The 21,142-nt window shown below is 36.0% G+C and overlaps 1 non-coding gene across 1 annotated transcript; it reads right to left on the bottom strand.

Annotated features, from left to right (window-relative positions):
* Positions 1-8,807: 8,807 nt before the first annotated feature.
* Positions 8,808-8,914, bottom strand: LOC113772642. Its single transcript, XR_003468608.1, has one exon. It is a non-coding gene; the product is annotated as a small nucleolar RNA R71 (small nucleolar RNA).
* Positions 8,915-21,142: the final 12,228 nt, after the last annotated feature.

The raw sequence follows: 21,142 nt of genomic DNA, 5'->3' as shown, positions 1-21,142 counted from the left end.
TCCAAGAATGAAGAACAACCACTAGTATATAAGCTCTTAAATCACCAAAGTTTCTTCCTTGTTCAAGTCACCTTCCAAACTTGTATGAAGAACCAAGAAAAGAAGCAAATTTGGAGAGTCTTCTTGGAGGAAAATGGAAGACAAGGGAGCTGAAATATTTGTGGGGAAAAGGTGGAGGGGGAGTTGGCCAAGGGAGAGAGGAGGAAGAAAGGTTTTGGATGGTAGTTGGGTGATTTGATGGTATGAAAGAAAGATTGACATAAAGGTGCTTTTGTTCCTAAAAGTCAACAATTGAATAGTGAGCAATTAGTGCTCCTAATTGAGCTTAATTTAACTCACTCACCTCTAATCTCTCAGTTAACTTTTCTTAGTCTACTATTGATTATTTTTAATTCTCCAAGATTAATGTACTCTCAGATTGAATTTGTCTCAAAAAACGTGCATTCGCTATGTTTTGCTAAACGAGCCCCAGAAAAATTAAATTCGCTAACGAAACGTTTTAAAAATATAAATGAGACATTGTTCCATGCAAATGGATTTAAAATGGATGAAATAAATTATTCGTAGTAAACGGATAAATAAATAATTAAATAAGTCAGTAAAATAAAATAAAATAAGTAAAATAAAAATTCGGGTCCTCACACAACTCAAAGTTGCATATTGATGAAGTCACGTATTCAATTCTGAAAAATTTTCATAGAAAACGCGACTTGTAAATACGCGATTTTAAGTCGCCTATTCTTCACTTATTCAAAAACCCAAAACGCAGCTCATTCTTTATTCTTCTTTTCTTCTCCAAGTCGCATTTTCCTTCAGCCCCACACGCACATCTTCACAAAATTCCACTTTTTACTCCGTTTTCTTGTTAGAAAACATCAACCCATCATCATTTAGCCCTCATAAAGTCTTTTTAACCGATTAAAATTCAAGAAAAATAACTCAAAATCTATTTTTAAGAAATTTGGGGCTAGGGTTTTTAGTTCTTAAATTCATCAATTAGAGGTCAATTGGAGTGATTTGCATAGGACTTTTTGCATAATCATCATCTCAAAACATCACTCTTCACGATTGAGGTAAGTTTTTTCATCAAATCTTTGTATTGTAAAAGTTGTTATTTTTCAATTTCCCGAGTTTTCTGGCATCATCTAATTTCAAATTTTTTATGATGTTTATTGATGTTGTGGCCTCCAATTTGATTATTTAGGTTGCTTAAGCATGATTACATGTTCCAATGTAGCAATTTGTTATTCAATGGATATTTAAAATTTAATATTGTTATATTTGGAAATAATGAGAAAAAATAGTTTAAACTGGTATTTGGGCCATTTTGATTACTGATTATGGCTGAAAATGGTTGAGTGATGATGTTTTGGCATGTACATTGTGTTTAGAGAGTAATTTTGATGAATTTTCTGATTTATTAAGATAATTTTTGCTTAACTATGTTTATTGTTAAATGTGCATTATTGTTGCTAATTAAGACTACTATAATCATGATTATTGTTAATTACATTAATTGGGACATATTTATTGTCTATTTTGATAAATTGGTGATTTTGACAGTTTTTGACACTTTTTATATCACATCTCGTATGTCATAATAGTGATAGTTTAAATATTTTTATTTAATTTCTTATGAAATGCAGAGATGTATTTGTGGTTATTTGAGTCAATTGTAGTTATTTATGGTCAAATTTATGAAATATGTTTTAGTACACGTAGATAATCGAATTTCTTTTCTTAGGTACTATGGCAAGGGAAAAGCAAGTCGTCTATTCATCCTCTAGTAGTGACAAAATAGAGGTGAGTGAGGATATTGAAGAAAGTGACAAAGAGAGGTCACCTTCACCCCAACTGGTGAGGAACAACAAGGGAAGCGCACTTCTCGTAGTGCCGAAACTACCGTCTTTGATAGTGCCAAGTTCACAAGTCGTACGAATCAAGAATGGCATGAAGCGCACGCTAATTTGGAGTTTCTCTTTGAGATGCATGTGAGTCCGAAAATTAAAATGGTCTATCGTATCTTGAAGGCGTTTAACCAATTTGGTTGGGCGCCGATTCTCACATTGTCGACTTACTCTACTTGTATTTGGTGCACGAGTTCTATGCCAATATTGATAACAAAGCACGTCACAGTAGCGAGTTGGTGGAGTCGTGGTGCATGAGAGTGCATTATTTTATCATGGGAGCGCATAGCTGCTATTTTGGGTTGTAGCAACCAAGGTCAGGCAATCAATCTAAAGAAGGGTTTCGTCGAACCCAATAGTCGATGGGATCCATCGTACGCCATGAATAGGTTTGGTCTTGAGTATCAACCTTTTCAATCTTCAAGAAAGGAGACAATGGTAGCAAGTGTCTTTGAACCTCGCCATCATCTAATCATTTATATAATAGCGCACAATGTCATACCTAAAAAGACTGGTCATACGGAGGTTCGAAAAAGTAACATTTATTTTTTTGATTATATGTTTTATAATCAGGAGTCATTCTACGCTCGAATTCCGTTGCCAAACATCATTATTAGCTACATAAGGTCTACGGCGAGGCAGCGGACCACTTCATTCAAGTTGGCATTTCCTTGTCTTCTCTCTTTGGTGTTCGAGCGTCAAGGCGTTAATGTGCAAGGTGTAACAACTCGCGAATTTGTTAAGCCTAAAATTGAGTTATCGATTTCTTCACTTCGTTGTATGTGTATTGTTACGGAGAACATTCCTCAACCTACTCGAGAAAGGAGACAAAAGGCACGTCATGGCCGAGAGGAAGTCGGATTTTCTACTACTGCACCTCCTCCTCCACCATAGCAATCAAATTGGCAGCGACTCTTTACTCACCTGGATGATATCGAATATCGATTGGGACGGATGAACACCCACTTGGAGTGGATTGAGTATCATCTAGGCATTCCTCTACCTCATGACGGTGTTGAAGATGAAGCTAATGATTGAAACTGCACCTTTGGATGGCTTTTATTTTTGTTTCCTTGTTTTCTTGTCATTTTTACTCTTTTGTTTGTAAGATGTTTAACTTGCACTTTTCCTTTTACATTTCATCTTTTGGACAGTGTTAGTAGATGTTTGTGTTTTTTGCGAAGGTTCGTGATTCATGGTTGATCTGGATCTCAGCCATTGCACTTGGGAGTATTTATTTTTATCTTTTGTTATTTTTTCTTTCCCTACACATTGAGGACAATGTGTACTTTAAGTGTGGGGGAGGAAATGTGTGCTACTTCTAGTATTTTTGTGTTTATTACTTGGACTTGATGTTTGGAATATAAATTGCACTTGAATGTTGTTAATCCTGGGTTTGCTAGTAGGGAGTTTCATCCAATTTTAAGGGGAAACTTTGCCAAAATTTTTCCAAAATCATGTCCAAATTTGTAAAATTGCCCCAAAAAGTTTTAAATTTTTTCAATTTTATCCAAAGGGCAACAAGTTCCACAACATTAGTAATTCAAATTTCTTCTATTTTTGAGATAAATATATGTGACCTGAAGATTTCTTTTCTCATTTAACTTGAAAATTACTATTATGTGATTATAAATTGTACATTTATAAGAAAGTATATCTTGTAAAGTAAAAAAAATTATGCCTACATTTTGCATGTTTGATGAAATTTCTTCTTTATACTTGATTTTATAAGTTAAGTGATAAATATGGTCAATAATTGCAATACTCTTCTCATGATTATACTTTTGAGGGACTTTGAAAAAAAAAAGACAAAGAAAAATAATAAGATTTGTTCTACTCCAATGGTTCTTGTATTTAGTAATCGGGAGTCTTCATCTACAAATGTCAACTTTCGCATAAAACGGTACTAGAATTAAGAGTATGCAAGGCAACTTGAGTATGTGAAGTGTTAAGTAATCGGCGATTTTCATCTAAAAATGTCAATTTTCGAGTAAAAAGGCACTGTCACAACTTAAATATATATATATACTTAGCTATGTTATATAAATAAATCCCTCTTTAAGTTTAAATAAGAACGATGATCATGGGTTGTACAAAAGCTAGTCTGGCCTCCATCATTGAGAAAATAACATTTGAAATGATGCCAAATTCACAGAAGTAATACGTGACCCTTGAATACGCGAGCTGAAGTCGTGTATTCCAAGGTCGTGTATTGTAGCATGATTTCTGCAACTTGGTCAGCCACTTGCCTTGTTTTCACACCACTTTCTAGTTCTACTCCAGACAAGAATTTCAGCTACGCATGTTCAAGGGACTTTTTGGAAGAGAAAATGAGCTTTATGTCTTGTCCAAAAATCACTTTTGACTCTCTTAACACTAGAGATGTTAGAATCATTAGAGGAGGAGAGAATAGGACATTATAAGTAGTTATTATCAGATTTTAGCATGAGAGCTTAGGAGAGTCTTGTCTTGTTCTCTCTAGCTAGAGCTTTTGTGAGAACAATTGGAGACTTCATGTACAACTCATTTTGTTGAAGAAATAAAAGATCATTGGGAGTTTCTTCACTAATCTTGGCTAAGTTTTCTTTATCTATCTTTTACTTGTGATTCAATATGTGTTTATACAATAAAGCAGTGTTCTTTCTTATCATATATTATATGAGTAGCTAACTTTCTAGATCTAGGGAGTAGAAGAAGCTTATGGCTACTTGATATGAAGTGAATATGATTTGCACTTGTTACACATTGTATTAACTTGTTTATTTATGCATGCTTATCACTTGTTATTGCTTGATCACCAATAGCAAACTTATAGTTGTTATTACTCAATGAAAGTTGGTAATAATAATAGAACAACATAAATAGAGTTTGAGTAGTATTCTCATGAGAATAGAGATACACTTAAGTGGATTAAACTTGCATTTTATGAAGGAACAAGAGTAGATAATATTGGAAATGAATCCCTAGTTAAACAAGAGTTATAACATGAGGTAAATCTATATATTTTTATCTTTTATACCATAAGTGGAATCTATATCCCTAGACTGAAGTATTTAGTGAATTTTCTCTATTGTTACCTTGCAAATATCTAGTTAAGACTAGTTAGGTAGTAATTACAACTTCTCTTGGTTAAATTGATCATTAGTCTAAATAATAGAGTAAGTAAGGATCTAGTACATGCAAAGTTGCTCTTTGTGGGATTGACCCGATATATACCCTAAACTAATAGCTTGACCTGTATGCTTGCAGTAAAACGGGTGTAATTCGGAATTAAACTTATACTTACATCAAAAATTCGTCAAGTTTTTGGCGTCGTTGCCGGGGAGCGGCAATATTAGGGTTTAACAAGCTTTATTAATTTAGGCATTCTCTACATTAATTAGCTAAACTTTGTTTCTAGTTAAGTTAGAATTTCTTGTAGTTTTGTGAAATAATTCTACATAATTTCTTTATTTTTGTTTGTAGTGTTTGTGTGACAGCCCCACCTCTCCTTAGGGCGAACCCTTGGGTATCAGCGGACTGTCTGCCCAGCTCTCACCGGGGCTCGGTCGATCAAAGAACTATCAACTCAAATGAAATTGATGAATTACCTCCCAAGCAAGGAAACATAATCACTACGCCAACTATCCAAAGCTTAGTATATATAGCTAAATGTCAACTTACCACTCCACACTTAATTTAAATGGCATAAGTCGAACTTATGAATTCAAACTTACAAGTCTTCTCAAACAAAAGTTAGAAATCTCCAAATACAAGTTCAAAGCAAAATAAAGCTAAGAAAGCTCTTGATCAAATCCATTCCCGATCTGTTAAGGAAAACAAAGGGAATGGGGTGAGTTAACACCCAGTGAGGTTCCAAGTAAACAAGTAAGCACATAGCCAAATAAGGGCACAATATGATCAAGTAGAGATCATAATATAATCAAGTAGAGACCATACAGTATGATAACAATTTAATCACAGTTCAATTCAAGGATACGGGTGGCTTTCAAAAGCCAGAAACCACTTGAGCTTGATCATAACCGCATCCGTTGACTCTCCGTCAACATTTGTCTTCATAGAATATAAAGTCCGTAGAACACCACTTTCACCGTTCTCCGTCCACCAGTCAACCCCCTACCGGGCCCGCACACCATAAACAGTAGTTTGATAATACCCGAGTATACTGATTTTCAGTGTTCAGTAAACAGTCCCCAAGATTTTCCGGCCTTCTCGACCAAGCCCATGCTGGCTCGATAGAACCGACTCACCTATGAGGTTGGGTACCCAAACAGTAGCAATAGTTGATGGGATATCACCCAAGCAACTCAAACACAGTCATACATAGAGATATCACATCTCATAATAATAGTATATAGAGTCTCAGTGGAAACAAAAGAGGTCGAGTGCGATAAAGTACACGCTCGCCTCCATTTTTATCAAAACAGTGTTTGGCTCAAACAGTCGCAAATCAAGTATTTCAAGTATTCAGATATTTTACATAAGAGGTAGCAGGTAGTGGAACACTCACCTGTCAAGCAATGTAGTAGTCAAACGTCAAATATCTCAGTTACGACCACCTTTGTTTCCCAATCCTAGGGCAACGAGTGAAACCGTTAACAAATTAGGTTCATTTCCCACTCAATTGTAGGGTCATTAAGAGACCAAGTGAGTGGTTAAAGCCATTCAATTCATCATGCAAATGAGGTCCAAAATGCAGTAAAAGTTCATGGGAAAACAAGTTTAATAACTGCATGAAAGTTGGGCAAAAGAAAAGTCTCATTCAAGCTTAGAATGTTCTTCGCGGGTAAAACAGTCGCGCCCGCGCAGTCTCGGTAAAATGGCTATAACTCACTGTAGGAAGGTCAGAATCAGGTGCCGTCGGTGGCGTTGGAGACTAGACTCGATACCAAATACACACTCTAGATCGTCTCCTATCAGTACCAGTAGCTCAGACAAGTCGGCTGATTTTCCAACTCTGGATCAGCCCTAACCTCAAGCAAAACTACATTAGTTCTTGGTGCTATCTTCATTTGTTTTAGTTCAAATTTACCCAAATCAGTCCTCAAATGTTCATATATCGGGATTCAAGTCACCTAGTACCATTGGAGTTCACAATGTAACACATAAACATGTTTAAGAATAACCATAGCAGTCTAGTTATCAAGGGAAACCAAAACAGTCCCCTAGTGGTCTAACCAACCACTTTACTTGCTTAAATTTCATTCCAACTCACACATGAGCTTAACCAATGTCTAGTCAAGTTTTTTAGGCTTGATTAAGGTGTAAATAAACCACAAAAATCAAGGAGAAACCCTTCCTTCAAATACCGGTCAGCCAAGGTAAAGAAAACAGTCCACAAGTTCACATATTCATCCAACCTTCATCCTCCAATGATTTTCACTTAACAACATATCAAGTGTTAAATCTAACTCAAAAGAGGTTTAAAACATGTTAATACTTCGTAAGCAACCGTGAACAAGGTTCAAACATTTCATCAAACAATTGGTAGGCATACTAACTAACTCAACTACTACTTGTTTAATTCAAGAGATTAACCCCAAATCTCTACCAAACAACTTGTAGTTTGCCATTAAAACTTAAAGTACATGATAAAACACCATAAAACTATCATTTAAAGAATATTTACCTCTCTTGTAGGAAGCTTGTACTACCAAATCAATCCACCAAAATGAAAGTTTCAAGCTTGAATCAAGTACTAGGGTTGGAGGAAAGTTTCTCACTAACTCAAGATCTTTCTCTTTTGGTTTTTGCTCTTGATCAACTAGGGTTAGAATGCAAGAATATGGAGTTCTCTCTCTTCCTTGACAAGCCTCAAGGAGTTCGGCCACTATGAGGAAAGAAAAGGCTAAGCTTAGTTTAAATTGTCTTCTAACCATTGGTGAAACAAAATACTTGGCTAGGGTTTTGCCACATTAGCCCTTTCTTGTCCACAACTTCTCTTAATTCTTTGACTAATGATGTTTTAACCCTTCCAAATGTACCAATACCTATTTAACACCTCTAATCTCTCATATAAAGTCCCTACCACAAATAAAAATTACTTGGCAAAATGTAAGTGGTGAAATATTTAAAACCAACTCAAAAAATTGTTTTAATTCAAATAAAAGGAAATGAAATGTAATACATGGGAAATGTTATAACACATAGGAAATATGATGCAAGGGCATATTATAGGTGGTCTAAGTCTTAGAATAAGGCATGTAGATAAGAAAAAATTGTGTTTTAAAGTGAGGGTCAATACAAGGGCATTGTTGTAACACATGTAAAATACAATGCTAGGGCATATAATGAGTGGTTTAAATCTTAGGACAAGACATGTAGTTTAGGGAAATTATATTTTAAAGTGAGGGTTCTCACAGTATGCATCGAATTTTACGGGTAGTAGCATCTTTTGATCCGAAAATTAAAAGGACGCTATGTAGATAAAGAAGGCGTACACCACAATAAGAAGAAGAAAAGGTTCGACAACAAATAGAGGGAATCGTGATAGAGTTACTTTTTGAAGAAGAAATGGCGGAATACAAAGCAAATAGGCAAGCTCTTAGGGATTTTGCTATATCAAAAATCCAAGGATTTCAAACAAGTATAGCACGGCAGACGGTAAACGCTAATAATTTTGAGATTAAACCATCATTAATCCAAATAGTACAACAATCTCAATTTGGAGGTAATGCTGTAGAGGATCCAAATGCACACTTAACCACATTTTTGGAGATATGTGATACAATCAAAATGAATAGAGTTAGTAAGGATGCTATAAGGCTAAGGTTGTTCCCATTTTCATTGAGGAATAAGGCTAAAATTTGGTTATATTCTCTTGCCCCTAATACTTTCACTACTTGGGATGATTTGTTTAGTGTATTTTTGAATAAGTATTTTTCACCGGGCAAAACGGCTAAGGTTAGAATGGATATTACTAGTTTTAGTCAATTGGATGATGAATCATTATATGAAGTATACAAAAGGTTTAGAGATTTGTTTTGAAAATATCCACACCATGGATTTCCCAATTGGCTGATTGTACAAATCTTCTATAATTGTTTATCTTTTCTATTAAAACTACTATTGATGCAGCCATAGGTGGAGGTTTGATGGAAAAATCACCCCAAGAAACTCAAGGTTTGATAGAGGAAATGGTGAAAAATACTTATCAATGGGTTCATGAAAGAGATAATCCCAAGCACCAAGCAGGTATGATTGAAATTGATACCATCAATATGCTCAGTGCTCAAATGAGCAATATGATGAAGGTGTTGAATAGACAAGTCAGATGTGGTCAAAGTTCATCTAATGTACATGTGGCTTGTTATTCCATGCGCGGAGATGATCATGATACTAATAAGTGTGTTGATCTTGAGCTGGCTCAATTTGTCAATATATACAATAGGAATGCTCAAAACAACCCATATTCAAATACATACACAATCCGGAGTGGAGAAATCATCCAAAGTTTGGGTAGAAAGATCAAGGCAATCCACAAAAACTGACCAATCCGCCGGGATCCCAATCAAGGCAATCACAGACGAATACTAAACTGGATTAGGAGATTGTGATGGAAAAATTGGTTAAGAGCACTTCGAAAAGATTTGAATGACTAGAGGGGTGGTTGGACCAATTGATCGGGATGCATAGAAATGTAGAGGTTCAAAATAGCTAATTCAATTAACAATTGAAATCAAGGGGAATTGCCTAGTAAAACAGAGGTAAATCCGAGAGAACACATCAAGGCCATTACTGTTCATAGTGATAAATGACTAGAGGATCCTCCGAGGGTAGAAAATGGAGGGAACAATGAAAGTGAGAAACAAGTAGATGAGCAAACGGAGCAAGAGATAAATGTGGGGGAATGTAGTAAGGAAAAATCGAAAGAACAACAACCTACATCATCCACTACAATTCCGATACCTCCGGCAGTTTCATTTCCTCAACGGCTCAAGCCAAATAAGCTAGACAAAGATTTTGAAAGTTTGTTAAAATTTTCAAGCAATTGCATATTAATATTTCTTTCGCTGATGCTATTTTGCAGATTCCTTCATATGCAAAGTTTCTCAAGGAGATCATGACGCGAAAGAGGAAATTGGAAGATCACAAAACAATAGCATTAACGGAGAAGTGTAGTGTCATTATACAAAACAAGTTGCCGCCAAAATTGAAAGATCTGGAGAGTTTTTCTATATCTTGCACCATCGGTAGCATTGAATTTTCTAAGGTATTATGTGACCTTGGTGCTAGTGTATCCTTAATCCCTCTAACGGTGGTTAGACAATTAGGTTTGTATGAGTTAAAATGCACTAATATGACTTTGCAGCTAGTCGATCGGTCTATTAGACACCCATTAGGAATTTTGAAAAATGTGTTGATTAAAGCTAAAAAATTCATCAATCCTGTGGATTTTGTGGTATTAGATATGGAGGAAGATATATCTATGCCAATTATTCTTGGTAGACCATTTTTAGCAACTGCGGGTACTATTATTGATGTCAAAAATGGCAAACTCAAGTTTCAAGTAGGTGAAGAAGAGGTAGTATTTGACTTGAATGAAATGAAAAAATATCCTTCTTTTACCGACCATACTTGTTCCATTGGCATGATTGAAATGCTAACCCAAGAGTTGAGTCGAGTCAACTTTGACTTCGATCCTCTTGAACTTTGTTTAACAAGTGTAGGGATGCAAGAGGGAAATGATGAAGAAATTGAAACATTGGTCAAGTACTTGGATTTTCATTCACCTTATAAAAGAGGTAATTTTTATGAGACGCTTGGTCAAGGAAAAGGACTCCCACCACTTTTGGAGATTGTACCGCCAAATTAGAGCTGAAACCGCTTCCAAACCATCTAAGGTATGAATTCTTTGGAGAGAATAGCACCTACCGGTGATTGTAAGTGCTCACTTAGACAAGGAACAAATTACAAAGCTGCTTAGAGTTTTAAGAAAACACAAAAGGGCGATTGGGTGGACAATTTTGGATGTAAAAGGTATAAGTCCTTCTATATGTATGCATCGCATTTTGCTAGAGGACAATCGCAAACCGGTGGTGGAGATTCAAAGGAGACTCAATTCAAATATGAAAAAGGTGGTAAGAAATGAAATTCTCAAATGGCTTGATGCAGGTATAATCTTTCCAATCTCTGATAGTATTTGGATTAGTCTCATTCATGTTGTCCCTAAGAAGGGTGGAATCACAATAATAATGGGCGGGTGGAGAATGTGCTTTGATTATAGGAAATTTAATGCAGTTACTAGAAATGATCACTTTTCTTTACCCTTTCTTGGTCAATTATTAGAACGTATAGCTGGTTATGAATTTTATTGTTTCCTTGATGAATTTTCAGGTTATAACCAAATAGCTATAGCTCCTGAAGATTAAGAAAAGACCACATTCATTGCCCCTATGGCATCTTTGCTTTTAGAAGGATGCCATTTGGCCTGTGAAATGCTCCTGCAATATTTCAACGTTGCACGATAGCCATATTTTCTAATTATATTGAAAAAATTGTGGATGATTTTTCAGTCTTCAGTTCATCTTTTAGCCATTGTCTTCATAATTTAGATTTAATTTTGCAGAGATGCGAGGAGACAAATCTTGTGCTAAATTGGGAGAAATGCCATTTTATGTTCGTGAAGGAATTGTTCTAGGGCACAAGATTTCCTCTAAAGGAATTGAGGTGGACAAAGCAAAAATAGAAATTATTGAACGAATGCCACCTCCAACTAATGTCAAGGGGATAAGAAGCTTTCTTGGACACGTAAGCTTTTATAGACATTTTATTAAGGATTTTTCTAAGATAGAAAAATCATTGTGTGATTTACTATGTAAAGATACCCCTTTTCATTTTAATAATGAGTGTTTAATTGCATTTGATAGATTAAAGAAGGAATTAGTTTCCACACCCATTATAACTTAACCGGATTGTTCACTACCTTTTGAATTGATGTGTGATGCAAGCGACTACGCGGTTGGAGCAGTTTTGGGGCAAAAGAAAGAAGGAAGGATGCATGTTATCTCTTATGCTAGTAAATTGCTGAACAAGGCACAGGTCAATTATGCAACTACGGAGAAAGAGCAATTGGTAGTGATATTTGCCCTGGATAAATTTAGATCCTATTAAGTAGGATCTAAAGTTATCATCTATACGGACCATTCAGCTCTTAAATACTTACTTCATAAGAAAGATGTAAAATCTTGTCTAATCTGGTGGATTCTTTTATTGCAGGAATTTGATGTTGATATTAAGGATAAAAAGGGATCGGAGAATCTTGTGGCGAATCACCTTTCGAGACTGGAGTACATCTCGACAAATGACCAACTTCCAATTAAAGAAAAATTTTCGGATGAATTTGTCTTAGCACTTATCAATTCTCCATGGTATGCGAATTTTTCTAATTATTTGGTAAGTGGAGTACTTCCAATGGGTTTTAATTTTCACTAAAAGAAGAAATTCTTACATGATGTTAAAAGCTATTTTTGGGAGGAGCCCTTACTCTATAAGCATTGTGCCGATAGAATGGTTCGTAGATGTGTTTCCGATGAGATGATACGTAATATTATTTATCATTGTCATAACTTGAAAACGGGTGGTCATTTTAGTACTTCTAAGACCGTAGCCAAGGTGTGGCAATCGGAATTTTGTTGGCCTACCATATACCGAGATGTTCGGAAGTATGTTAAAGTTGTGATGCCTGTCAAAGAATAGGAAATATTACTAGAAAAAATGAAATGCCCTTAACTACTTTCTTAGAAGTAGAGTTATTTGATGTGTGGGGTATGGATTTTATGAGACCATTTCCTATTTTTTTTAATAATAAGTACATCTTAGTAGCTGTAGACTGTGAGGACTTGCAAGTTCATTTATATTTTCTTATAATTTCCTTTATTCTTGAATAAGTTAATTTATAATTTCCTTAGTACAAAATTACTTGTCTTAGTTGGTATAACAAATAATAGAGTTGAGAGTTTTACTTTTACTTGTATAGTTGGAGCATGCTAGGGTTTAAGGTGTATAATGGTAGTGTGATCAATTGGTGAGGTGTGTGTACTAAATTTGGTGGATAAGAGCGGGCATTAAGTAAGAGGAAAGATGTGATTAAAAGTGCTAAGAGTAAGTTAGTGAATCATAAGTTAAAACAAAAGTACAAGAGAGTTAAGAAAATAAGCTTGAACCGATGGGTGCCGTTTGTTACCGGGGGAGAACACCACTTGACCAATACTTTCTTTCCATAATCTTCTTATTTTTCTTTCATTTATCATCTCCTAATTTTGTCCTATGGCTGGCTGAAATTCTTGACCAAGAAGAGAGGGAAACAAAAAAAAAAGAGGAAAAAACTTGGCTTGCCAAGTGTTGGCAATCAAGGGCTTGTTTGACCAAAAGCTTTTTTCCATCTTTATCATCCAAGTGAACCAAGTTTTCTTCATTTTCTTCCTACCTTGGCCGACCAAAAGAGAGGAAAAAAGGGAGAGGAAAGCTTCAAGTTTCATCTTCATTTTGCCTTGCTTGAGTGAGAAATCAACAAGAATCACAAATCTAAATCGAACAAAGTTGCACTAAGGTAACAAGGAAGCTTGTAGTGGAGATTTTTTAGAGAGGAAAGTCTTGATTCTTTACTTTCTTCAAGGGGTTTGAAGGTACTAAGTTGGAAAACTTTTTTTCTCTTTCTTATCTTGCAATTTAGTGAGAAGATGACTTGAAATTAGAAGTTTTGTGGATGATAACCTAGATTGGTAAAGATTGGTGAAATTTTAGCCTAGAGTTTCATTTTTCCAGCCTTTTTTCTTATTTTTCAGCCGTGGTATGATGGTATCTAGCTTTGTTATGAACTTGTATGAAGATTTGTAGCTTTATTGTGACTTTTAAGTTTCCAAATAGGAATTTCCAGCTTTAGTTCTAAAATTCCAGCTTGTGATGAAAAATTTCAGCTTAGGGTTTGTGATTTTGCAGTTTTTGTAGGCTGAGATATGAGTTGGTTATTTGTGTGTTTTGACTAGCCTTATGGCTTAGAATTACTGCCCTTTTTGATCTGGAAATTATAGCCTTGATTGTGAGTTGGATTTGAACCAAAAATCATGAGTTTAAGTGGGAAGGTTAAGTCAAGTATTGCTGAAAATTTTTCCCGCAGGAGACTCTGAACAGTCATTGTGACGACTGGAAAATTCTTTTATATTTTCTAAACATTCCCTCTTATTTTGATTAGATTACTTTATAACATCTTTACTACTCATTTGCTCCCTCAATAGTTACAATAAATCATAGAATCAAGGGTTGTACCTTTAGTTTTATAGTTAGCATAAATCAGGGTTTTCGCGTATTTTGGCCGTCTGATCATTTGGTGAGGTGTGTGTATTAAATGTGGTGGTTAAGAGTGAGTTTTACATAAGAAAAAGTGTGTGATTAGAAGCGATAATAATAAGCAAGTGAACCATAAGGAAAAAATACAAGTACAAGAGAGTTAAGAAAAATAGAGTTGAACCGACGTGCACCGTTTGCTTCCGATTGAGTACCCCACTTGACCAATATTTCTTACCCTAATCTCCTTATTTTTATTTCATCTAATCCTCCCTAAATTAACCCTTAAGTCAACCACCATTATTGACTAAAGAAAAGGAAAAAAAGGAAAAAATTTGGGGATGCCAAGTGTTGGCAAACAACACCACCTTTGACCAAAGACCTCCCTAGTATTTATCTTGAATATTTCACCAAAATTCTATCATTTTTCCCTCATTTTGGCCGAATTTAAGAGACAGGAAAAAAGAGAAAAACTTCCATTTTCCTAGCCTTGATTTCATGCTCAATCCATGAGGGATTCAAACACTAACCCAAATCTACACCGATTAATCTTAAGCTAGGCTTGGAGGGAAGCTTTTGGTGGAGTCACTTGAGGAAGAAAGTTCTTGTCTTGCAATTTCTCTTGGGGTCTTGAGGTATTAAGCTAAGAAACTCTTCTTCCCTTTCTTATGTTGCATTTTATTGGATAGCTGAATTGAATATGGAAGTTTTATGGAAGATATCATGAAGTTGTAGAGTAGAAGTGAATTTCCAGCAATTGTAGTGGATTCTGCCCTGTTTCTACACTGTATATTCGTCCATAATAAAGGCCGAATCAGGCCTTGTTCAAACATGAAAGTTGTAGGGAATGGAGTTAGAAATCTTCCTGTAAAATTTCAGCTTGATCGGAGCTCTGTATCACGTGAAATGACTAAAATATTCCTGACTGCCAAAAGCCCTATTTCATAGGGAGCTTTCTATTTTCTCGAAAATTTCATATTTTGACCTTGAAAATGCAGGAGCTGGGTGTCGATGTCTTCATAGGAAATGTAGGTCTCTGTCTCAGCTTCGAAATGCCATAAAATTTACCTAATCCGATAAGTGTAGCTTCAGTTGTGACTAAAATGCCGAGAGATGTCAAACCTGCTGCTTAGCTATTTGTCTTTAAAACTAGTTTCTAGCTTCTAGCTTTGATTTGGATGGTTGCATTGCTCGAATTGACTTATTTTTGGATGACATTCAGCTTAGTTGAAGAGATATTATGTTAAGCTTATTTATGTATTGAATTGGGCTGAGTTGAGGAAAAAAAATGAAGTCATAAATGACTGAAAAATAGCTAAATACAAAGGGCATACTGCCCAAATTTTCGCTCTAGGGTTAGACAAGTGAACTTGAGACTTGAGCGACGACTCGAGGTTGAAGCGAATTTCGCTTGTTTATGGTATTTGATTTTTCTTTAGTAAGAGGCACATAAGTTGAAAAGTTTGCCGAAATTCGTACCCTTTAACAAGTAAAAGTAGCGACACCTAAAAAGAGGATTTTCTCGAGTTTTTATAATAAGCGTTATTTCAAGAATATAAATTACTTCTCTATCGAAACTAAAAGAGCGAGCATGAGTTTTCTAGGGTTTGATAAGCCATATGACCACCACTTAAACAAGTTTCATTTATTTGATTTTCTTGAAGCGAAACTCCTATGTTTCGAACTTTAGAGAGTTTTACATTCTTAAATGATATTTTATCGCAGATTTGGACTCCAACCAAGGAGTTGGACCTGAACGTGATTTTTGAAAGCACTAGATCTTTGGTGAGTGTTCTTGTAGGTTATGCTTCAAATGACTATGTGGATTATTGTGAATGTTTGATTAAATGTTAAATGTTTTCAATGATTACTAAAATGAATTTTTGCTAGGTGAGTGTGTACTTTATCGCACTCGACCTAAATGAACGTGAAATTTTCAATGATTAAATGATTAAATGCTACTTGTGCATGAATCTAAGCCTTTTGGCTGAATTGGGCCCTTGCCCTTCGTTGCCAGTCGACTCGAGCCAGAAGCGGACTCGGTCGGGGGACTGGTGACGCTGGGATAATGTTTGGTATACTTAAGTATGACCACGAAAATTGGTGGAGACTAGCCAGTGAATTGGCTAGTGGCGAGAAATGAAATCAATGAATGAATGTCAAGAACATTGGTGGAGTTTTCACTTGCAAATATTTTCTAATAATTGGAGGAATAAGGAAAATGGTTGGCGAATGAATGAACGAATGGCTCCACGTGAGCATGTATCCTTTTAATGAGTGTGTTCTCATTGCTTTTATGTTGTAAATGTTTTCCTGATTGGTTGTTCTTAAATGACTAATGTTCTTGTTTTAATTACTTGATTATGTGTATGGGAACCTCACTGGGTTTTTAGCTCATTCCACACCATTTGTTTTCCTTACAGAGGATGCGAGCGAGGCGTGAGACTTGTACAGGCTAGCGTAGTCTTGTTTTAGGAAATTTTGCGATTATACTCGCACTAGTCGCTCAATTAGGGTTGAATGTATCTGGAACTCATATCTTTTGATATATTTGGGATTGTATGGATGTTTGAGATTGAAATGAATGTGTGATACCCCAACTTTTAGGATACTATTGTTGTTTAGCCTCAAAGAGAATATTACGGTTTCTTTATTTTATTGTTTTGTTTTACAGACTAGAAACCCTAAATTCTAGAAATAAAGTCTAATCAAAACTCTAGTTTCATTTGTGACTGACCATTTTCTCAAATTTCTCATATTTCAATCGAAACCCTAAATTCAATTTATGGAATTGTAAAATCCCTCACGTTTTCTTAAAAATGCCCTTTTAATTGGAAATTATGATTTTATAATAGTCCTACCACCCAATCACCCCACAATAAGTGCAAATGAACATGAAAGTAAAGGTTTTCACTTTTCGTTTTCAAGTTGGAGCAAGTTAGGGTTTTCACATTTTTCCGTAGTGTGACTATCGGTACGGAGTAAGGATCAAATTTGGTAGGTAAGAGTGACTTTTGGATGAGGAAATATTATATGATTTGAAGTGATAATAATAAGTTAGTGATTAGAAGGTAAAAACCCTAGTATACGTGATTTAAGAAAAAACGGCTCGAACCGACGGGTATCGATCACTATCGATTGAACCCACCACTTGACCACCACTTTCTTACTACCACATATCCTTGATATTTTTGCAAAATATCCCCCCCCATCCTCAGCCATGTGGCCGAAAATTTTGGCCAAAAATGCAAGGAAAGAAAAAAAAAATTTGGATGGCTTTAGTGGTGACAAGTGTCACTCACCTATGGTCACTTGACCAACCTCTTGTCTTGCCTTCTTATCCCTTAATTGAGCTCATTTTCCCTCATTTCTTTCTGTTTTTGGCCGAGAGCAAGAGGAGCAAGAGAGTGAAGAGAGTTTGCCATCTTCTACCTTGAATTCCACCATTTGAGTGCAACCAAGAAAAACTAAACCGATCAATCACTAGTTGGAAGCTTGGGAAGCCTAAGGAACCAAGAATATCAAGAAGAGGTGAAGGATCATCCTAGCAAGGTCTTGTCTTGAGGTATGATGGCTGATCAACCATTTCTTCTCCATTAATCATGATTAAGTTGGGTATTAATGTTAGTATAGTGCTTGTGATACTTGTTTCAAAGAGTTTTGATGATTGGATGGATGACCTTTGAGTTAGGGTTTCTTGTGGGTTAGGTGTTGTATGATGCATATATGTGGTATATGATCTTGTAAAGGTAATAGTAGTGGTAGTTTCAAGGTGAAAATATGAATTATAGCTTGAAATAACAAAAATTCCAGATTTCTGAAAATCTTAGCTTCAGTTCTGTCCGGTTCTATTTCATCATGTTAGAGGCCGAACTAGGCTTAGCACAAAACATGAAAGTTATAGAGAATGACATTTTATGGTTTTCTACAAAATTTCAGCCCAATCGGAACAACGTAGCTTATGAAAAGACCAAAATACCCTCACTACCCTAGGATGCATCCAGTGATCCGTTTTGGACAGTTCATCCAATTGACCGTGTCTATTCACTATGATCCGTGCTGATTTAGCCATTTTCCAAAACATGAAAGTTTTAGTATTTTGTCTTAGCTTTTCAACGCCTCCAATAACACCTTAAACGGACTTTGGTAACTTGAGATATGGCCATTTAAAGGTAGTGCGGTTAACTGGTCTATTAGTTGGAATTTGGTTCTGTGAATTGGGAATTTGACTGGGTTACACTAGAAATTGGACTGAGTGGTCTTCATAAAAATTGTAGCCCTCTGTCTTAGTTTTGAAACAGTATAAGTTGCACCTCAATCCGATAAGCATAACCTCGGATGTGTCCATTCCGTAAAAACACATCAAATCTGTCTTTTGTTAAACTTCATTTCCGCACATGTCATTAGCTTGATTTTTGTACTTGTATTACCTTGAGCCTATTGAACGGCTATTGTGATGAATTTATATTGTGTATGACTTTGGGATTGGCTGAGGAACTAATGAAGCCGTAAATGGCTGGAAAATTAGGTAAATACAAAGGGCATGCTGCCCAAATTTACGCTTGAGGACTAGAGAAATATACTTGCGACTTGAGTAAGGGTTAAGAGTGATTACTACTTGAACCATCTAGGATATTTGCGTCTTCTTTTCCCGAGGTATATAAGTAAGGATTTGGCCGAACTTGTACCCTTGAGAAATACAATCACGACTACTAGAAATACGTTTTCCTTATACTTTCGACTCAAATGGCATTTCCAAGTATAAATGTTACAAAGTTATATAGTTTGAAAAGCGAGCGAGTGTTTCATGAATATTCTCCAAGTGAATTTCCATGTTTTGATTCTTATTGAATGAAACGTCTACGTTTCGAACCTTAGTCGATTTTTAAAGTTCTGAAACAAAGTTTTATCGCAGATTTGGACTCTGAACCCGGAGTATAACCCAAACGTGATTACTAGGGGCACTTCATTTTGGTGAGTGCTTCCAAATACCTGATTGAACTGGACACTTGTTTCCAATACTTGATCAATATGATTAAATGATATATGATTGGTTTGATCGGGCAAGAGTGTATTTTATCGCACTTGCCCTTATTTGATATACTTGTTTATTGTTGAAATTGATTTGATATACTTGTTTATGATGTGTACACTTTCTGGAATTCCAGAAACCCTGCGGCAAGTTACTCGAGTCGAGCCGGCAAGGGCTTGGTCGATTGGGTAATGAACCCTGGGTCTCATGTTTGTCGAGTGGAGTGATATCTCCTCGACTAATCGGTATACTCGAGTATTACCACCCGTATTTATTGAGGATTTTGGGCCCAGTAGGGGGTTTGAATGGTGGACGGAGAGTAGTATAAGTGGTACTCTACTGGATTGGTTCCTTTACTTGAAAGTTGACGGAGTGTCAACTATTACGTGATCAAGCTTCTGATGATGAAATGGGAAGTTGGCTCCTGAGAGCCATCCGTATCCTTATGCTTTGGAATGATTATTGTTTATTGGATTATTGTTTCTTCTGAAAACTTTTATACTCGCTCATTTTGAGATTGCTACTTGAAGTGTTATTGCTCACTTTTATGAACTCTTCATGCTCGTTACTTTGCTATATCGAAAACTTGTACTTATAAATAATGGTCAATTTGCTATTTGGAACCTCACTGGGCTTTTAGCTCATTCCACGCCATTTGTTTTCCTTACAGGGGTACGAGCGAGGCGTGAGATATGTAAAGACTAGCGTAGCCTAGTTGTTTTTGACTTTTGACTTGTACTCGCACTATCACTCGATTAGGATGATTGTACTTGGATTGTATACACTTTGAACCTGTTTGGGTATATAGAGGTTTTGTATATTGATTGTGCATCGATATAAATTATAAGTGTGAATTGCGATGTTATTTATTATCTATGGATATATGCACGTGATACGAGTGAGTGAGTCCTGGCGAGAGTTGGGCAGGCGGTCTGCTAAACCCTAGGGTACGCCCAGGGGGAGGTGGGGCTGTCACAGAATGTATTTGTATGTTCCAAATTTGGGAACTGTTATTTCCTTTATTCTTGAGGTTTCACCCTATTTTTTTGAGTGAGTGAGTGAGTCCTGACGAGAGTTGGGCAGGCGGTCCGCTAAACCCTGGGGTACGCCCTAGGTGGAGGTGGGGTCGTCATAGGTGGTATCAGAGCTACTTCCCGTGGTTTCTGTACAGGGTGAGCTTGGGCCAAGTGGTATTATGTGAATGAGTAAAGGTTTGAGTACTCTTCTCGAGCGTAAGCTGCGAATCTTGAATGTGATAGGTATAAACCCTTTATCTTGTTATTTGGGGAAAATTAGATATGTATGTCAGGTAAGAATCTCAAATGTGGTGATTTACTCTTGCGACCGGCCGACTCGAGTTGTGAATTATCTTATTTCAGATTCCTATATCCGAGTACCAAAGAGTGATATCTTCATGATAAGTCGATATCCCGAGTAATATTAGGATAAGTCTAGATGGCGAAAGCCAAGGCACGGGGAATGTGAATAATCTGGACTTGAGAGATATTAAAGATATTAGTGAGATTTGAGATATTGAAGATATTCAAGCGTACATACCTGGTTGTACTTTTTTGAGTTTTGATTAAGCGTAGTGTTTGAACAATGCCTGGGGTTAATATCCCATAAGATATGTGAATTGCTATGAAATGTATATAAAAAAAAAGTATGTTATTTTCAATGTGTTCTATTATTTTTCGTTTTATGATTTGAAAATGCTTTTATAGAACTTTACAGCTACTTTATTTTGCTTATACCTATATAGTCTATTTTCAAAAGGGGTATGGACGGTAGGCGAGAGTTTCACGAGAAATATCTTCTACCATTAATCTTGGAGGAAAAGGGATGATGATTTCATTAGGCTACATCAAAGACGCTTAAGTGTATTTGAATATGAGGCTCAGTTCACCAAATTATCAAA

Source organism: Coffea eugenioides, chromosome 5 (assembly GCF_003713205.1).
Source record: "Coffea eugenioides isolate CCC68of chromosome 5, Ceug_1.0, whole genome shotgun sequence".
NCBI lineage: Eukaryota > Viridiplantae > Streptophyta > Magnoliopsida > Gentianales > Rubiaceae > Coffea > Coffea eugenioides.
Note: the sequence above shows the minus strand (reverse complement) of the source record. Positions and strands in the feature narration are given on the sequence as shown.